The sequence below is a fragment of the Babylonia areolata genome, chromosome 35 (genome assembly GCF_041734735.1).
Source record: "Babylonia areolata isolate BAREFJ2019XMU chromosome 35, ASM4173473v1, whole genome shotgun sequence".
Classification (NCBI taxonomy): domain Eukaryota; kingdom Metazoa; phylum Mollusca; class Gastropoda; order Neogastropoda; family Buccinidae; genus Babylonia; species Babylonia areolata.
In genome coordinates, this window is record NC_134910.1 from 3,549,735 (window position 1) to 3,557,386 (window position 7,652).

Below are 7,652 nucleotides of genomic sequence, written 5' to 3' on the forward strand. Positions count from 1 at the left end.
TGGTTGACGATGGTGTGTTGAATATGGACTATTCGCGAAGAGATTCACACACACTCTAAACTCTCTCTCTCTCTCATTGAGAAAGCTGGAAAGGTCCATTTTGTAGCATCTGACTTGAAACAAAAAATCACTTTATTTTTGAGTGTCGGCAAAGTATGAAGATTTAAGATCTATTTTACAGAATATTGTCAATTTCGAAAATCACAATCTGGAATTTGTGAAAGTTCCGGAAGAGAGTGTCACGGCTCGTTGGCGATCTGCGTGCATGCCTGTCTGCATTTTTTTTCCCTTCCCTTTCCCCCCTTTCTCTCTCCCTTCTTTCCCCCCTCTCGCTCTCCCTTCCTCCCCCTCTTTCCATCCCTCTCCTTCACCTCCCTCTCTCCTTTATGCTTTTGCACGTGTGGAATGTCCCTTCTCCTGAACGTTTTTTTTTTTTTTTTAACTCTGAGCGAGTTCAGGAATCTATCTGGTTTGGAAAGAAAGATTTCTCTGGGCTGTTGAGGCCAAGCTTTGCAGAGAGACGGGTCGCCGTTCCAGCGTGCGTGCTGTAGGGCGCCGTCAGTGAAGTAGTGGGGGCGTTTCCCTTTGTCACCCCCTTCTTCTGTATTAGTCTGTGTTTCACTCTGGGCCAGTGACGTGCCTGGTGACAGGTGAGGGAGTCTGTGTTTCACTCTGGGCCAGTGACGTGCCTGGTGACAGGTTTTCGGGTGTCTCCTTCCCGTCCGTGCCGCTGCCTTCGACGGGTCCCCAGAACACAAGCCTGGAAACTTCCTCACTCCCGCTCCTACTCCATACTTCCATTGTGCCCTGTCCCACCTTCCCACTGTCCCTCTTGCCGGCGACCAGCTTCAGCCATCAAGCTACAAGTGTCCGTTTTCAGCTGTCAGCACGAGTTTGAACTCTGGCAGCGGGGTTGAGCAGCACTGGCGCTGCAGTTGACTGTAAATTGTAGAATTGTGCTGTGTTTAGACAAAGGTTATTTTTTGGTTTGTAATACCTGGTTTTGTGGCGTGTATTTATGTATTTTTGCATCACCACAGTAAAGCAACGAGCTGAACTCTTCTGTGTCTCTGTGTTTGTGTTGTCGGGACGTTAGCTAGTCTGGGAAGGGGTGGGGGTTCATGGGCAACCCCTTACGGGTTGTGACAGAGAGTATTTTTGTTTTTGTGAAGTTTCTTTTTTATGCCTTTAAGCTCAGATCTTGAATGCAGACCAAAATATACAAATGTGAAGCAGCGTACGTGTTGAAGAAACCGGATCAGGATAATCTAGGTATCACAGAAAGAATTCTCTCCATGAATTTGCTAATTACTCATGTTTGGGTTTTATTTTGTTTGTTTTTTTGTGGTTTTTTTTTCTTTTGTGTAAATATCTGTCGACTGTGAACCCCCACGAAACTTGAGGGGCTGTGACTTTTTCATACAGTAGTCTCTCTCTCTCTCTCTCTCTCTCTGACAGTCTACCGGGTGTTAATATCATGCCGGTCAGTGTGACAATCTACCGGGTGTTTTTTTTTTTTTTTTTTTTTTTTTTTTTTTTTTTTTTCATGTATCGTTAAGCCGATTCTGTAACATCTTGTTCAGTTGTGGTTTCAGTTTTTTAGATGTCAGTGTGTGTGCTTGTGAGTGTGTCAGTGATGCGTATGTGTGCGCGTGCACGCGCGCATAAATTGCTTGTTTATTATTATATTATAGAAAACTAAAGAACATTGTATTATCTCGCTTTGTTTTGAGATAAAGAATAACCACCACCATAGCGTCAACTCAGTGTTCCACCGTTGCCGCAGCTGCCTTAAAGGGAAGCAACTTCTTCCACGGGAACCGTGATCTCCGAAGGGAGCGAACTCTGTTGCTAGGAAGCAAGATGGCTGCCGTGTAAGCATTTCTTCGAAGCTGTCGTGCCTTTGTTTACCGCGTGTCAACAACCTCTACTGTTCTGGTCGCGAAGCTGTTCTCATACTGTAGGTCAACATGAGTAGCAAACTGAACGTCAAGCAAGGGAAAAAGGACCGGCCTAAGTCTTCGGGTGGGTAACATTTTCATTTGTTTTCTCACTAGTTTTGAAGAGCACCTGCAAATGGCACTGGTTTACTGGTTTGGTTGAAAGTGAAACGGCGTTGAAAGTTGGTGACAAATTTTGAAGGTGGAGGGGGGAGACAGGGATGGTGTGTTTGACTCCAGTTCCATAGATTTTGTCACCAACTTTCAGCGCCGTTTCAACCAAACCAGTGATGGAGTCCTGCCTACTCGTCCGTCGGACCGACGGGAGACTCCATCACTGGTTTGGTTGAAACGGCGCTGAAAGTTGGTGACAAACTTTGAAGGTGGAGGGGGTTGGAGGGGGGACACACGGATGGTGTGTTTGACTCCATTTCCATAGATTTATTTCTTTGTTGTATTCTGTGTCAGTGTGTGTGAAGTTGTATCAGGTTCAGTACGAATTGTGAAGGGCAATTTATATCGTCACAACCTAGACTTCGTTACATCACTTCAAGTGATATTGAACGCAAAAAAAAAAAAGAAAAGAAAAAAGTCCAGAGAGATAATGAAGACAAAACAAGACTACCCACACAGACGCGCGCACACAAACACACACACACACACACACACACACACACACACACACACACACACACACACACACACACACACTTGCAGTGACACACACACACACACACACAATGTCATTTATTTCCACTTTCCTTTTTTCTTTTTTTTCAGGATAGCAAAGGTGGGGGGAGTGTAAAGTCTCTCTCTCTTACACAGACATGCATACATACATACTCAGACACAGACACACACACACACACACACACACACACACACACACACACACACACACACACACACATTGACACATGCTCACTCTCTTTCTCTCACACACACACTCAGACATACAGTCATGCATGCATGCACACATGCAGACTTAGACACTCACACAGACATACCCCCCCGACACACACACACACACACACACATACACACACCACCACCACCACCACCACCACACTCACACACGCACACACACGCGCGTGTGCGTGCAAACTTATCGACATGCTCTCTCTCTCTTCTCTCTCTCTCTTCTCTCTCTCTTCTCTCTCTCTTCTCTCTCTCTCTCTCTCTCTCTCTCTCTCTCTCACACACACACACACACACACACACACACACACACACACACACTCACTCACTCACTCACTCACTCAGCACTATTTTCATTATAACTCCACGGCTGAAATTGAAAATGAACAGACCATGAAATTACACTGACATATATATTTTAATCACATTCCACATTCAGCATTGCATGGTTTCAGCCATGGATTTGAATGGCCATACAATTCTAAAACTCCCAGGGGAAGAAATGTACATAATTTCTCCACACCTGTCTTTTAAGCCAGCAAACATGATTATGGACAAGGATCTTTTCCAAGGTGGACATAATAACCCAATGCAGTCTGCCTAGTTGTCAGTGGCTAGCACTTGTATTTGTATAATTTGTATTTCTTTTCATCACAGCAGATTTCTATGTGTGAAATTCAGGCTGCTCTCCCCATGGAGAGCACGTCGCTACACTACAGTGCCACCCAGTAAGAGGTTATGATACTGACCCGTCTGGGTTTGACTGACTTAAGGTGAATGCAGGTTCAAATCCCAACAGCACATAATGTGTTAAGGGTGGTCTTTTTTTTTTCTTTTTTTCTTTTTTTTTTTCCAAAGTCTTCTAGGTCAGCTGATGCACAAATCTGCTCTTACGATAAGTCGGTCTCTTTTTGTGCATGCATGCAAGTATCCCTTTATCTTGGTTATAATTTGGTGGGTTTCTATGAATACTCCCAGCCTATTAAACACACACACACACACACACACACACACACACACACACACAAACACACACACACACACAAAAAAACAACAACAAAAAACAACATGTGCACCCAGTCCTGAAAACAACATGGGTTTGTGTACGATGAGGGATTAAAAATGGTCATACATATAAAAGTCCGCTCATGGTTTGATGCAACAGACTGATACTGGACTTTTATTGTCATTTTGAAGGTTAAAAGTCGCATGCCTTTCTATCCTTCAACATCCTTACGTGGCAGCGAATTCATATTCACTGTGTCAAGGTCTCAGCCTAACAAGGGTGGAGCCCAATCTTCTTCTGCTGCTTTAACCATCCTGGATTGAAGACCTGTAGACGGGCACAGTAGCTGAATGGTTAAAGCGTTGGACTTTCAATCTGAGGGTCCCGGGTTCGAATCATGGTGACGGTGCCTGGTGGGTGAAGGGTGGAGATTTTTACGATCTCCCAGGTCAGCATATGTGCAGACCTACTAGTGCCTGAACCCCCTTCATGTGTATACACAAGCAGAAGATTAAATACGCACGTTAAAGATCCTGTAATCCATGTCAGCGTTCGGTGGGTTATGGAAACAAGAACATACCCAGCATGCACACCCACGAAAGCAGAGTATGGCTGCCTACATGGCGGGGTAAAAACGGTCATACACGTAAAAGCCCACTCTCGTATATACGAGTGAACGTGGGAGTTGCAGCCCACGAACGCAAAAGAAAAAGAAAGAAAGAAGACCTGTACCCATTCACATGTGGGTGGAGCGAGGAAGTGCCTTTCCCAAGCACAACACCCATGCCGAAACAGGGCCTCGAACTCTGATCACTGGTGAACACTGGCTCAGTGGTCCAGCTGCTTACTGATTCTGCCGCGTTGCATTCTGTGGTCATTTACAAGAGAACTTTTCTTTATGTTAAAGGCAGGGTGTGGAAGGGATATGTTTGGGCAGTAATTCAGATAAATCACAGAGAGAGAAAGAGAGAGAGAGACAGAGAGAGAATGTTTGAATATGTGTATTCTTGTGTGTTCCAGTGTGAATTGTGAGCATGCATTGATGTTTGTGACTTTCCATGCATATGTGAGTGTGTGTGTGTGTGTGTGTGTGTGTGAGTGTGTGTGTGTGCCTGTCTGTCTATCTGGCTGTCAGTGTGTTGTGAGTTTATATACACAAGCGTGTGTTGTCACATGAATTGCCGAAAACATATGCGTGTTGGGAGGGGAGAGCTATATAGTTAACTCTACTCACATAATTGGTACAAAGAACAGTCTGCACAATTCCTTAAGCACATAATTAAGACCTGCCCAAGGTTGGTCTCCTTGCTCTTAGTAGTATCAGCATAACCCGAAAATCACTGGGTATCGCTTCTCTCATTAAACGGCAGAAACAGAATCCCACCCAGACATGCCCTGTCCTGCCCTGCCCTGCCCTGCCCTGCCCTGCCCGGAGCGCCTTGAGTTTGTGTTGAGTGTGGAGGAGAGTAGAGCAACTTTGTGATTCTTTTATACATGCTCTGGTTGAAATTCAGTTTGCTGGTGGAACACAGTGCTTTGTATTCTTCCTTGCTTTGTGTGTGATATGATCTTTGGGTTGATTTTCTCTATCATTGTTGTTGTTGTTTTGTTTTGTTTTTTTAAGAAGAAAGATGATTAGTTTGGGTGTGTTCCCTTGGATGGACACTTTTTTTTTTCAGTTCTTGAAGGAAATCTTTTATTCGTTTATTTGTTTGTTTATTTATTTTATATGTCATTGAAATTATACATGGACTGTGAATTGGATTTTTTAGGGTGTTTTTGTTTGTTTGTTTGTTGTTATTATTGTTGTGTTGTTGTTTTTTAACTTGATTTACATTGACCAAAACATATATAGTGGGTGGATTGTTTCTTTAGGTATTTTTCTTTTTTGTATTCATAACTTTATTTACATTGACTCAAATATAATTGACTGAATGGGTCTTTTTAGTTTATTTCTAATAATTTTAACTTGATTTATATTGACTGAAACATATGTGTATAAACTGGTCTTAGTTTCTTGGTAATTTTTTTTTTATTTTATATTTGTAACTATATACATGAACCAAAACAGATTTGTGTGAATTGGACTTTTTAGTCTTATATATATATATATATATTTTTTTTTTTTTTTTTTTTAACTTGATTTACACTGACTGAAACATGTGCGGATGAATCAGTCCTTTGCATTAGATATATTATTCTTAACTTTATTAACATTTTACGAGGACTTACATTGAACCTTCCAGATGGAAGGTAAGTGCTTCACCCTCTCAGCTACTGTATGAAACTAAAGAACCGAAGAGGTAACCCCCCCCCCCCCCCCCCCAAAAAAAAAAAAAAAAAAAAAAAAAAAAAAAAAAAAAAATATATATATATATATATATATATATATATATATATATAATATCTGATGTGAGACTCAAAATAGCAATTTTTTGTACACATGCTTTGACTCAAAATAAACAAATAAATAGATAATGGAGCTTGGATTTTGACTCAACTGAAATCATTCTCATTTTTTAAATATAGGCCTCTAAGGAATAGCTTCACAGCTCTTTTTTTTTTTTTTTTTTTTTTTTTGTTTCGCCTGTTGAATATATGGTTTAATTCAACTCGAAAAGTATACTCATTTGAAGCTGTAATTTTTTTTTTTCACTGCATAAAACATTCACCCCAGTTCCACAATCCAATAACATACACCTGCAGTTTTGTTGTTTTTTTGTTGTTGTTTTTTTTCTCCGAAGGCCTGATCAGCGCATTGGGTTTGAACAATGATCAGGCCTCCGGTGTGATTGTTGCTGTTTTAGACAGCAGATGTGGTGCAGCATATATGGATTAGATGACACCCTGAGACTGAAGCCAAAACTTTTCATTTTGCTGATGGGGCACATCTTCTGATTTTGCAAGCCAGTTCTGTGGTGTTGTTGTTTTTTGGGTGTTTTTTTTTGTTTTTTTTTTTTTTGAGGGGATGTGTGTGTGGGGTGTGTGGCATTGAGAGTGAATACATGCCTTCACCTCTACACTCCCATCTCGCTCACTACGATCAGCTTCGGATCCACTCTATTTACGCATACCCAGATTCAAACTCTCGACTATTGGCCGCCGTTCTTTCTCTGTCTCTGTCTCTGGACCTTGCAATTGGAATGAACTTCCTCTTTCGCTTCGTCAAGTCTCCACACTCAGCTCTTTCAAGTCTGGCCTTAAAACCCCACCTCTTCCCAAAATAGCCTCCCTTCCCTGCCTCTTCCTTGTCTTCAGTTTCTCCAGTTTTAGATTTATGAGTGCGTGAGAATGACTGGTGCGAAAGCACTTTAATTTGTCTCTGCACAAGATTCAGCGCTATATAAATAACATTATTATTGTTATTATTATTTATTATTATACCATATAGCAATCAGTCCGCATGCTTTGACATCCCCTTGAAACCGAAGCTGTCGACATTCAAGGAAAAGCTATGAACTCTATCGCCAAACTGGGCACATCTCAAAGGGGGGACAAAGCAGGGCACTCGTCGTCCACCAGAACGGTGTCTGACGCTCGTTGGGGGCAGAGTGCAGGGGTCAGGGGGTCGCCGGCAGGAGCCAATCAGATGGGGGCTGCTGCTACGGAACCGACGATGCTGTCGCGGTTCAAAGGCTCTGTGAAAGCCCTTTCCATGTTCCGTAAGTCAGGTGGAGGTGGTGGTTAGCATAGCAGGTCAATACTGCTTGCAGACTTGTTATGTGTTATCATGGATACTTATTTATAGCGCCTGTCTTCAGTCAGAGACCAGTCTCTTAACCCTTTCA

The 7,652-nt window shown here is 42.4% G+C and overlaps 1 pseudogene across 1 annotated transcript in view; it reads left to right on the forward strand.

The window, feature by feature from the left end:
- Window positions 1-7,278: 7,278 nt before the first annotated feature.
- Window positions 7,279-7,652, forward strand: part of LOC143277764 (MYCBP-associated protein-like) — a 56,034-nt pseudogene continuing 55,660 nt past the window's right edge. The window contains exon 1 of the transcript XR_013053785.1: window positions 7,279-7,526. The product of XR_013053785.1 is annotated as an MYCBP-associated protein-like (transcript). The remainder of the gene's footprint in view (window positions 7,527-7,652) is intronic.